The sequence below is a fragment of the Stenella coeruleoalba genome (genome assembly GCF_951394435.1).
Source record: "Stenella coeruleoalba genome assembly, chromosome: 19".
Taxonomy (NCBI): Eukaryota; Metazoa; Chordata; class Mammalia; order Artiodactyla; family Delphinidae; genus Stenella; species Stenella coeruleoalba.
In genome coordinates this window covers 57,274,100-57,286,775 of record NC_137165.1, presented here as the reverse complement: position 1 = coordinate 57,286,775, position 12,676 = coordinate 57,274,100, and the positions used below count along the sequence as shown (strand labels likewise).

At 41.4% G+C, this 12,676-nt stretch overlaps 1 protein-coding gene across 10 annotated transcripts in view; it reads right to left on the bottom strand.

The window, feature by feature from the left end:
* The window catches only part of LOC307177345 (uncharacterized protein), a 1,102,996-nt gene that overhangs the window by 472,481 nt on the left and 617,839 nt on the right, over window positions 1-12,676 (bottom strand). The gene's annotated exons all lie outside the window — the stretch shown is intronic.

Here is a 12,676-nt window from a genome sequence, read left to right as displayed (position 1 = left end):
AAAACCTGTATTATTTCTCATTTCCCTTAAAGAGCCTGTTTCCAGAGTCTATATAGTGACCCATGTCCATTTATTAACTCAGTCTTAATAAAGACTCTATCCACACTTTGGATAGAGAAGGGCCTTAGGTCCCTACTATTTCCAATTGCCAAAGTGTGGATAGAGAAGGGCCTTAGGTCCCTACTATTTCCAATTGCCAAAGCCACATTCTGTGTAAAACCAGCATACTTGCTAAGCAAAAGGCTTCAAGACGACCCCCTGCAGGCATATTTCCAGTTTGCTAAGCCCCTCCTACCCCCCAATTTTTTAAAATTTATTTATTTATTTATTTATTTTTGGCTGCGTTGGGTCTTGCTCTTGTTGTGGAGCACGGGCTCTAGGCACACGGGCTTCAGTAGCTGTGGCTCACGGGCTCTAGAGCACGGGCTTCAGTAGTTGCGGCTCGCAGGCTCAGTAGTTGTGGCTCATGGGCTTTAGAGCACAGGCTCAGTAGTTGTGGCGCACGGACTTAGTTGCTCCGTGGCATGTGGGATCTTCCCAGACCAGGGCTCAAACCCGTGCCCCCTGCATCGGCAGGCAGCTTCTCAACCACAGCGCCACCAGGGAAGCCCCACCCCAAATTTTGATAACCATCATACTTAGTCTCTATTCCCTCATTGAACAGATTATTTCTTAGCACCCACTGTAATGGTGGGCACAGTGCGGGAGTGTGAGGGACACAAAATCCCATACAGCAGAGCCACACATTTGCAAGGAGATTCACATGTACGCACAGTTCTCTAGGACAAGGGAACCAAAACCAGGTAGCCTTCCAAAGTACACTATGCCAAAGAAGGGCATGCCAAAAAGGAAGCAGCTTCCCCAAATTATTACTAAATAATAGCAGTTGTTTAAATCTAATCTATGTGATTCTGTTCAGAGCATTTTATAGTGAAGCAAGTTGCCTATTTTGTGTGTCTAATGTATTTGTCTCCATTTTTCCTCTGACAAACTCTCACTTGCAACTCAAGACCCAACTACCCAACTCAGTGTCATCTCTACTGGGAGATTTTCCATTTTCACCATGGTTGAGTGAAATATTCCTCTGAATTTACATCACGCATTGGACATGTACTTATTTACATCATTTTTAGCACTGCGTTTTAATTAATTAATTTGTATCTCACAGTGTCCAACTAACCACTGACTTTTTTGAGGAAAAGGGCTACATCCTAATCTTAATTTTATTCCCAGGACACAGCATATTGTCTGGAACATACTAAGCACTTATATGTTATTGAATGCACGGACTGCTGGATACATGATGCTATTAATTAAGAAGGGAAATGAAGAAAGACAAAAGTACACCACAGTCCCAATCTCAGTTACGTTACCACAAGTGACTTTAAGAGTCTCTTGCTAAATGTACTCATTATATTCTACGTAGAACAAATGACTCTTATCAACTAAATTTGATTACTAGCGACATGGACAGCACAAGTCAGGAGAACGATGTGAAGTTAATGTGTGGATTCATTCAGAGAAAGGCATACATTCACATAGTCAATCATTTACCCAGTCTTTCCTCCATGCTGGACCATAATTTCTTGAAGACCTTCCTTACTATCTGTAGTTCAAGAACCCTGGGTAGAACACTAAACAGTTCTAAATGTGGTGTACTAAAAATCCAAAATATATCCCAAATGCAAAAGGCTGATTTTATCAGATGAGAAACGTACCCCATGTTTCCTAGTTCAGTGAAAATGCCCACCTAGTAAATTCTTTACATTTTCAAATGACCTTTCTCAATAGCTATTCACACCTTTTAAATTCTCTTAGATTTTTGTAAGATGTCTTGGATTACAGACAATATTATATATGACATTGGTGGCCATGGTTATCTGTGAGTGGACGGGGCATTATATGAGGAGACTTTCCTTCTCAGGGAAGAAATCTTTGAGATGTCTATGTAGCTGGAATAAAACAGAAGAGTAGCACATTGACTGCAAAACCACGAGATCCTCCTTCTTAGAGATTATTAAACAAATATATAATCCATATTCCATGGAACCATCGGCCTCTCAATTACACGCGTAAAGAAAACGGAACAGGACTCAACGTCTAGTCTCACTCTTTAAGTTTCTCAAGTCTTTGGTCTTTCCTGATTGTATGTAAAGCCTCTATGAATTTATTAGTTTGACAGGAGCCCAGGTAATTATGCCGGCTTCTAAGTCCTACGGTAAGTCACGTCTGCATCTCCCTGAACGCACACAAAATTTAGTGCCACTGAAGCACTTCTCGAAACAAATAAAAGATTTGTGAACTAGTCACCAAGCATCCGATGCAATTAAACTGCATTTGTTTCTTTTTTGGTCTTTTTACACAATCGAGGCCTTGTAAGAGGTAGGCACTCCTCAGATCAGACTGTGTTTTCTTTAGAGGAAAGGGTGCCAAAATCCTCCTACCCTACGTAACCAAAGTCTCAACTAGCAGGAGGCGGACAGTTACAACATGCGCATGAGAGTGCACGCGCGCGCGCGCGCACACACACACACACACACACACACACACACACACACACACACACACACACAGATTCCCCCTCCTCTCCACCACTACTAATACCATAATATGCACATAAAGAAAAAGCACAAACCCATAACTACAAAGATATTAATGTGGGGAACAGGGATAAAACTTGCTAGAAATGAAGTTGTGCCGCCCGCAGTCTCAATCAGTTGCAGCGTGACTTAAGATAAAACAAACACAATTGGTTTGAAAGCGGAGAAAAGAAAACAGGAACTGTTTTGAAAAAAATGGATTCTTGATTTTTTACTTTTTGAGACAAGTAAAAATAGAGCTCACCTTGAGGTAGCCAGTTCTCAACAGCTTTTAATTGCTAACTTCAAGCTGTCACACTTTGAACGCTTTTTTTAAAGAAAAAGGCTTTAAAATCTGGTTAATGAGAACTGACTGCCATTAACTCTTTGATTGATTTAGGATCCTGTTGTGCTGGCTCGTGCTCAGAGGTTCCCCACTGGTTTCTCCGAGCTGCTCCCCTCACTGGCGTGGGGACTGGGTATGAACGTGGGGCCACACACCAGTCCTTGTTATAAAAGTCATTTCTCAGGGAAAACCCAAAGAATGTATTCATGTGATCTAAGCAAATCCAAGTAGTTGCGAAGACTTATACCCTAACTCAGTATCAGACAATCCCTTTAACTTCTCCCTGATTCTGAGTCTTTGTCTGCATTCTACAATAGGGCTCGGTGAAGAAATTAAATTCCTTGCACACGCCCATTAACACCATCATCTACTGAGCACTGGGTGTCACACACTTCAATAAACATTTTCCATACGTTACCGTATAATCCTATAAATCAGGTAATGTCATCCATATATTAAGGATGATAAACCTGAGAATTAGCAAGCTTTAATCAACTGGCATCTAGTAAGAATCTGAGTTTTAATTTAAGCCCAGTTTTGTCTAATTCCAAAGCCCAGCTTTCCCATTATCCAGCACTACTTTTGTCTGCCAAGTTCTTTATGGTCTAACTTGTCAGAGTTGCAGTTCTTGCTCCATTATTTTATAGGAAGAGAAAAAAAGGGGGGAAATGAACCCTTACCTAAATAACTAATGGAAATAATCAAATCTCCCGCCTCTCCCAAAAAACTGCTATCTCTGGAAGTATAGCAACTTTTTTTCCTTATGCTAATTGGCTAAAATGTATATTAGGGCTTGAAGGAACTACAGAATTTCTTAGGGTGTCCTTCTGAATACTTATTTGTATGTTGAAATAATCATTTTGTGGAACGATAAATAAGTTATACAGTCATCAAAAACAATGTCATTGATGTGTATTGGGAGATCGGTCTCACATTTCTTCCCGTCTTGCAAGCCGGGGCAGTGACTGCCCTTTGTTCTGAACTATCTTCTCAGGGATGTTTGTACAGAGAACAACCTTGGGATACAGAGATCATGTCTTCCTCCGGAACAACGTGCAGTCATGGATATTTTCCAGTATAACAAAGATAACGTCTCCCTCTGCAGCCAAAGGCAGGCGTGCTTACTGCCCATTATAAAAGATTCAGATTTCTTAAGCTCAGAGCTCTTCGCCTGTGATATAACCCACTGTGTGTGTGTGTGTGTGTGTGTGTGTGTGTGTGTGTGTGTGTGTGTGTGTGTGTGTGAGAGAGGCGGGGTTACGTGACTCTCTTTGTGTAGCCTTGTGGGAACTGGAGCTCAGGGAACCAGTGCAAACGTGCTAGCCCTACTGCTACTGTTACTGCTGTGAGTAATGAAGTATCCTGCATCTCTGACCCAGGAGCCTCAGTTTTCTACCAGCGCCCACGGAGCTGTGGCAGGCTAACTGACGAGTCTGCAAGTCTGGTAAAATCTCTGATCTTCACAGCTCACCACAATATAAATGAGCCCTACTACCAGGGAGTGGTTCACTGAAATTAGCTTTGCTAGCCTTAAATATTCGTGGTAGAGACAAAAGTTTGGTTTTACTCTTAATAGTCTCACAGTCTTCCTTTATTAGCAGACTACTAGAGGCTATAAATAATTAAGTCCCTGGTACAGGTCCACTGAAATTTTCCCCTTCAAACATTGTCCTTCAGAGCAAGTATTTTAATATTGGAATAATATTCTTCATGAATCTTGGCGGCAGCTTTTTAAGTAGTTTGTGGTTCCTAAGTACGATAGTTCTTCTCTTTTCCATTAAAAAAAGGTCAGGATAATGCATCATTTATTTAATAACCTAGATATATACTATCCTTTAAAGTACTGGTTTCCTAAATGAGCCATATGTAATTGGGAGTTGTGTGTTTATACTTGAGTGGAGTTCCTAGAAAATAAGATATATTCTCTGCATGGAATTTTCATTCATAAAATTGCTTTATATTATCTGTTTTGCTTTCATGAGACTGAGGGAATCAGAAGTGGCTTTGATTTGTGTTATTCATGTCCACTCATCATCATCATCCTCTTCCATTACATCTAGTTTTCAAAATATAATACTGAGAACCTATTTTCTGTAGGACAAAGAACCCAGGAAGTATGTAAGGCTGAGGAATCTGAGGTAAGTATACATCGTCTTTATGGTCATTTATATGTTATCTCATTATTTCTAAATAATAATACAATATCCATGCACCCCAATATTAATAGCAGTACTATTTACAATAGCCAAGACACGGAAGCAACCTAAGTGTCCATCAACAGATAAATGGATAAAGAAGATGTGCATGATGAAATATTAGTCATAAAAAAGAATGAAATAATGTCATTTGCATCAACATGGATGGACCCAGAGATTATCATATTAAGTGAAGTAAGTCAGACAGAGAAAGACAAATATCATGTGATATCACTTATATGTGGAATCTAAAAGAAATGATACAAATGAACTTATTTACAAAACAGAAACAGACTCACAGACATAGAAAACAAACTTACGGTTACCAAGGGGGAAAGGGAGGGGAGGAATAAATTAGCAGCTTGGGATTAACATGTACACACGACTATATATAAAACAGATAAACAACAAGGAACTACTATATAACAGGGAATCATATTCAATATCTTGTAATAACCTATAATGGAAAAGAATCTGAAAAAAATATATATATAACTGAATTGCTTTGCTATACACCAGAAACTAACACAACATTGTAAATCAACTATACTTCAATAAAAAATAATTAATTAAAAAATATCTCTGTCCAACAGACACACCATTTCTATCTATCTAATTATAATATATGTTATAGACTGAATGTGTCTCTCCAAAATTCCTATGTTAAATTCTAAAGCTCAATATGATGGTATTTGCCGTGGGGAGGGGTGGGGGGTGGAGGGGGTGGGGGGGTGTTGGGAGGTGATTAGGTTATAAGGGGGTGGAGCCCTCACGAGTGGGATTAGTGCTGTTATTAAAGAGACCCCCAGAGCGTTCTCTTGCCCCCTTCTGCCACATAAGGACACAGTGAGAAGTCAGCCATCTGCAACCTGGAAGAGGCCCCTCGGCAGAACTTGATCATATACACACCCAGATCGCAGATATCCAGCCTCCAGGACTGTGCCACAGACATTTCTGTTGTTTACGAGCCACCCAGTCTATGGTGGCATTATAGCAGCTTGAACTGACTTAGGACAGGGGTCATGGTCACTATGTATTAAAATAAACACATTACCTAATTCATACAAAGACCTTACGGTCAGGGGTATCTATTTGTTACCTACCAGTAGAAGCTTGGCGCCTGCGAACAGAAGCGTTGCCATCTTATTACACTGCCAAGCAATCAGTAACAGTTTTCAGTAGAATGAGATTTTCTTGCCGTACAAGCTAATGATTTTCTACCATAAATTACCAAATACACATGCAATTAAAACAATTATTTTTTAAAACAATCCCTGGGTAGCCAATCTTGAATTTTATGGTAAAATGGCTTTTGAAAAGAATTTTTGACTTGAAAACTGTTGCTCATGAACAAAGGCAATCTAGGGTACAAATGTCCCTCTAGCGAATCACCTCCTAATTCTGACCACTTGTAGTTTCCATGGTATTCATCTTAACCTGCCCAGGGACACATGAGAGGTGGGAGGAGTATCACGACATGATTTCCTTTGAGGCGATGGGTAGGATCCCTCATTCCTCAATAATATAAACTGTTATTAGTTGAAATTTTTGTGGGAAGGGAGAGGAGAAAGGAATTTGAAAAATAAAGGGCAAAGAATGGGAGCAGAAAAGAATTATGGGAGAAAACAGAAAAAAAGACCAAAGCAGAGGAGAGATGAAATGAGATTTCACACTTCATGTTGCCAGTTTTTCCTGGTTTTTTTTTTTTTTTCTTTTCCCATGTCAGTTTCAGAAACAGTAATTCTACCAGCTGCAGAATGAACCCTGTCATGACTCAGAAACAATGACTTCCCCTAACTAGGAAAGATATTTAAAATTCCCTCCTCCTTGGTTAAGGCAGATGAAGATACTCTGGTGCTCTGTGTCTTGGGTCTGATGTACTAGGTGTGAAGAGAACCCAAAGTACAATTGAGTTACACTGAGTTCCATTCTGAGTTACTTTTTGTGGTGATCCTTCTTCCATATTTTTTATTTTATTTCTCCATTGGAGAAACCTACTTTATTCAACTGGTGTCTTTAAACCATCATATATTTCCTGCAAGGTCTTGCCAAACAGAGACATGTGCCCTACTTTTGCTAATATCCTATGATCCTAAAACTTTGGGTGTTTCAAAACTCCTGTTATCATACCTCATCCTACCTCAGCCTCTACTGTGAACTGGATCCTTTTTGTCCTTTGGGAGTACTAAAATTACAGTTATAGCTGGAGTGAGTTTCCTACTCATCTCTAGTAATCAATGACAAAGGTATCAGAATTTCAAGTATATCAGAATCCTCCTAGATCTCCATAGGCAGAGTATGTCAATGATATTTGTCTCACAGTGAAAACAGTGAGATAATGTATATAAATGCACTTCAACGAAAGAGTGGGCTAGATCTACTATAACAATAATTTTAAATAAAGACAGACATAAAAATAATAACAAGACCTACTCATTCATTCTATTGTCTATTATCTACAATTACTATGTTAACTTCTACAAAAATGACAGTTAATTAAACAAAGCAGGTGCCAGACCTCATGGAACCCAAAAGGAAGATGTAGTAGCAGAAGTGATTCAGACACAGAGCTGGATTACCTTCATGAGCAGAGAATAAAACAGATAAAATAAACTAAGAAATAATCATAAAATATAGGTCCCAGAACAATCTTTTAATTCTACCTAAGAACACAGGCAGATAATTAATGAGGTTATTCTTGATAAAAAAAAGGTAATGTGCCTTCTCAAATTGAAAGAATTCTGTGCAGAAAGTCCATGAATAGCACAGATCCAAAAGAAAATTAAACTTACAAATGTGCTAGGAGTATTCTGTAAAGAAATAACTGTTTAAACATGCAATCCCATAATTAGCCTGGATCTCTCATTCAAGTGCTGCAGGTCAAAACCACCAGCTTTTCCAAGTCAATGGGGAAAAACCTCCCATTCCTCTCCTGTGTATTTGGATGTGTGTAATTAGACTTCTCCTATGCCAACAAAAACCCATGAAGGCTTTCTCTATACAAGTTTAGATTGTTCCAGCTCCAAAAATGGATCAGGACGTGCTGGTACACCATCAGCAACGCCACTGGATGGGAAATACCACGATGCCATTTCAGCACAGAGGTTACTGCTTTCCACTAAGATAAACAGCAGGAGGAAAAAAAGAAATTGAACCAATGGAGCAAAAGAGAATGCTAATGCTATTAGCCTAATGACTGCAGTAGATGTGATGTTGAATTTTGCCTGCTAACTTACCCTGATTCCCTTGGTAGTCGATGTTTAAGCTGATCTTGTTCACAGATGAGCTATTGATGTGGTGAAACACAGAGGTCACTGACCACTGTATCAGTTAGCATTTGGTTAAACTACATATCACATAAAATCAAAATAACAATATTTTAAACAGGATAAGAGTCTATTTCTCTCTCAAACACATCAAAAAAAAAAAAAAAGAATCCTGTGGGTTAGCAATCTAGGGCAGTTATAGTGACTCTGCAGTGTTATTAGAGACCCATATGCCTATCATTTTGTTCCATCTGGTGGCAGATTGGAATTTCCAAGGATGATCATATCGTGTGATCTCATTACCACATGTTCTTATGCAATGTGATCTTACTAATCTCCAATCGGGAGAGAAGTCACCTCTCCCCTTGAACCTGAGCTAGCATGTGAGAACAGAATGGAGCAGAAGGGATGCTGTATGACTTCCAAAGTTAGATCAGCAAAGACCACGCAGCTTTACCTGGTTTTCTTGGAACATCTGCTCCTGGAATCGAACTCGCAGGCTGTGAGAAGCCCAAGCACACAGAGTCATATGCAGGTGTTCTGGTTGACTGTGCCAGCTGAGACCTGCCTTGAAATCCCCCTAGTGCACCAGACATTTGGTTAAAGAATCCTCCAGGTCATGCCAGTGATCAGCCATTTGAGGTCTCAGACATCGTAAGCACTCAGAGAGCTGAAACAAACTATTCCCACTGTGCTCTGTCTAAATTCCTAACCCCCAGAATCTTCAAGTGTTATAAAATAGCTGTCATTATCTTTGGAGAGGTTTATGAACAGTAATAGATCATTGGAACACACATGCTCAGAATGCCCTGAACTCTAAGATGTGTGCCGGGGATCCAGCCATTACATCCACATTCCAGGTATCAAGAAGGAGGCGACAGAGAAGGATAGACTGATTCCATTTGAAGGAAAACAATTCTGCTGACATTGCATTAGGGAAAACCTCATCATATGAACTTAACCTGCTTCAAGGCTGGGAAATATGGTCTTTAAGACAGACAACTACATTTCGAGTTAAGTACTCTATTCCTAGAGAGGTCTGTCTGCAAGAATGTGAGACGAATTGAAAGTCTCTTCAGAAAACATCTATTTTTTTTCTCAGTTTGGTGTTAGGCATCCCACTTTTATAATCAGTCATTTCATCAGATAAGGTGTTATATCTCTTGAAAATTCCCACTCATGTACAAATGGAAAACAAGAAAGAGTAAGATCTAAGTGCAGATGTCTTTACCAAATCACTGCTTTGCTTACAAAACAGCTCAGATGAAGAGCCATAGTAGAGTTAAGAGAACCCAAGGACACTCACTGCCTCAGAAGCAAGGAGAAAAGCAAAGTACTGGTCTTAGGAAATCCAGCTGCGTCATGATACTCCTGGGCTCATGGAGGACAAAGGGGGATTATCACAAGCTAGATTTCCCCTAAAATTCATATTACCTAAGGATGACATAAGACGCAAGCCTTTAATATTTTTATTCTCTAGACAAATCTGGTTAAGATATTGCTGCATAGATTTTTCTGCTGGTTTTAGGTTAGAATAATTTAATTCAATACAGATTGGTCCCTCTTATTACCATCATATCTTCAACTCAGATGAACACCCATGTCTTCTTTTTTTTTTTTTTTTGTGGTACGTGGGCCTCTCACCGTTGTGGCCTCTCTCCCTTTGCGGAGCACAGGCTCCGGACGCGCAGGCTCAGCGGCCATGGCTCACCGGCCCAGCCGCTCCACGGCATGTGGGATCTTCCCAGACCGGGGCACGAACCCGCGTCCCCTGCATCGGCAGGCGGACTCTCAACCACTGCGCCACCAGGGAAGCCCCCCATGTCTTCTTTTGAATGGAGCTCAAGGCTTATATTGGTGCAAAGATACATTTCTTTTGATAGCTAAAACCTTACTATTGCAGCCAAGATGCATTAATGATTGGCTGGATTTAACCTGGGGCATAGATTTCACTCTGACTGCACCACAAGTGAGTGAGGGCTTCCTCCATAACCAGACTGAATATTGATTCACTGAAAGCAGAAAATGTTTTAAAGCCTAGTCAATTTCTTGTTTGAATGCTGGTATCTAGGGAACCTGGCAACATGTTGTAGGGATTTTAGGTGATTGACTGGGCCTCAGTGTGGCCCTTTGAAGAAGACGCTTAATAAGCAACGATGTGGTACGGTCTTGGAGCAAACCTGCTACTCCATTCTATAGCAACAGGCCCCCGAAGAGCCTCAGGAATATTTATTGCCATAATCATAATAACAATAATGATAGTAATATTTAATGATGACAACATATTTCAGCACAAATTCACATTCGGTACTTTTGAAGAAGTTTGCAAGTAGTTCCTCATTTAGTTTTCACCACAACACTATAAAATAGGTTCGATTATTACCCTCACTTAACCAGGGAGGGAATGGAAAATGAATAGCAGAGCCAGCATCCTGCAGAACTAAGATTCCAACTCAGACCATTAGGCAGATGAGAAAGCAAACCGAACATTGTGTGAGTTCCGTCTGTCTGTCTGTCTGTCTGTCCCGGGTTCTATCTCTTTTGATGTGGCCGTGTTAACTGTATACCGTTCGGGGGTTTGCCATGGACTGAAGCCACTGGCCAAGCCATGAACATTCTAAACACAAGTGCCTGATGTGGGTAGAACTAGAAAGTGAGAGGGACGACGGTCGGTCGGCAGCGATGCCATCAGGATGTAGGTGAGTGTGTCATAGGGAGGGAGTCTCCTTCCGTCCTTCCTCTTTTTTTCCCCTTTTTGCGAGACACTTTGCCCTCATAGAGGAGTGCGGCTCAGAGGCGGCCTCACTTGGGAGAGAGCCTAATACCTCATATTTTTAAAAAGAAAAAAACAACACACACGCATACACACACACTCACATGTATATCCCAGCCAAAAACATCAAGCCGCCCGCGGCTGTTAAAAAGCCAAGAGAGCTGAGTTGCGCCCTTCAGTGTTTTTCTTTCAAACACGTTGACCACCCTCTCTTCACAACATCTTATTTATTGAAGCACAAGCTGTCGAAATGGAATAAACCTCTGCAACATTGAACTCTGGATCCTGCCCAAAGTTCCCTTTCATTGTGAAACTTTCTTTCTCTCTTTCTCAATGTCTCTCTCTCTCTCTCTCTCTCTCTCTCTTTCTCTCTCTCTCCAGGCATCATAGTAGAAATATCTCCATGAAGGTCTGGAGGAAAAGGGGTTAATTTGAGAGGCTTGGAGCCAGGCCTCTCTTAACTGGGGAACTGGCAGCTAGCAGTTTGGAACGCTGCCTCGAATGTCTGACTGAACGTTTTTATTATCCTTTTTGCCCAAAGGTGGCTTTTAGACGTCCACAGCAGCACAGGGCCTTCTGATGGGGATTCGACAGACGGGAGCCAGAAAGCTGTCTGCCCCTTCTGTGATGACTGGGGAACCCCATGGAGGAAACCGCTACCCCCTCCCCAAATCCAGGGTGGACTTGCCCTTCCTCACCCTTCAATAAACTGCAGACCCACCAGGGGACTCATAAAATCAGTAGGGAGTTCTGAGAGGCGGGGAGGGGGGAGGAAGGGGGTCTGAGACACAGAGTGGAGAGAGAGGCAGGCCCAGAGGCTTAAAACAGGCTCTAAGGAAGACAGGGAAGAACAGGAGAGCTGAACACAGGGACAGAGAGATGCCACGAAGGCAATGAAGTTGAAGACCAAAAGGAGACATACAGAGAACAAGAAAGGTGGAGGGGAAAGAAGAGAAAGAAACGAAAGAGAAACGTAAAGGGCTGAAAACATCTCCACTAAGAACCTCCAACTCCAGATCCACCTTTATCAACTGCAATCAAGCTACGAAGGGTCTGAGTTGCCCCTTTTGTGGAACTGGCTTACTTGCTTCATCCTGACCTGCTCAGTTCAGCGGACTGGTTTGCACCGGAGTGAAACCCTTGTAGCTCCTTGGGAATCTTAGATTGGAAGGGTCGTAGGCTCGACAGCAGTAGTTAGTTGTCGGTTAGTTGGATTTCTCTGCTACCCAACAGGAAATAGAACGCACGCAGGTAGTTGGAGTCAAACACTAACAAGAGGCTATTGTTAGAAAACACGGAGCTTGTGAGCGTTCAAAAGGATGGTGCGTGTGGAGGGGGCCGACCACAGATCTTGTGGCAAGAAAAGGCTCTTGGGGGTGCCACCTTCAGGCTCCCTCCCAGGCAGCTGCCTGAGAGCGCTATGAGAACACGTCTAGCAGCTCAAACTCCTGCTTCCAAGCATCCTATGCCCTGTTAGAGTTAGGCAGAGAGTTAGGATGATTCCCTACATAACCAAA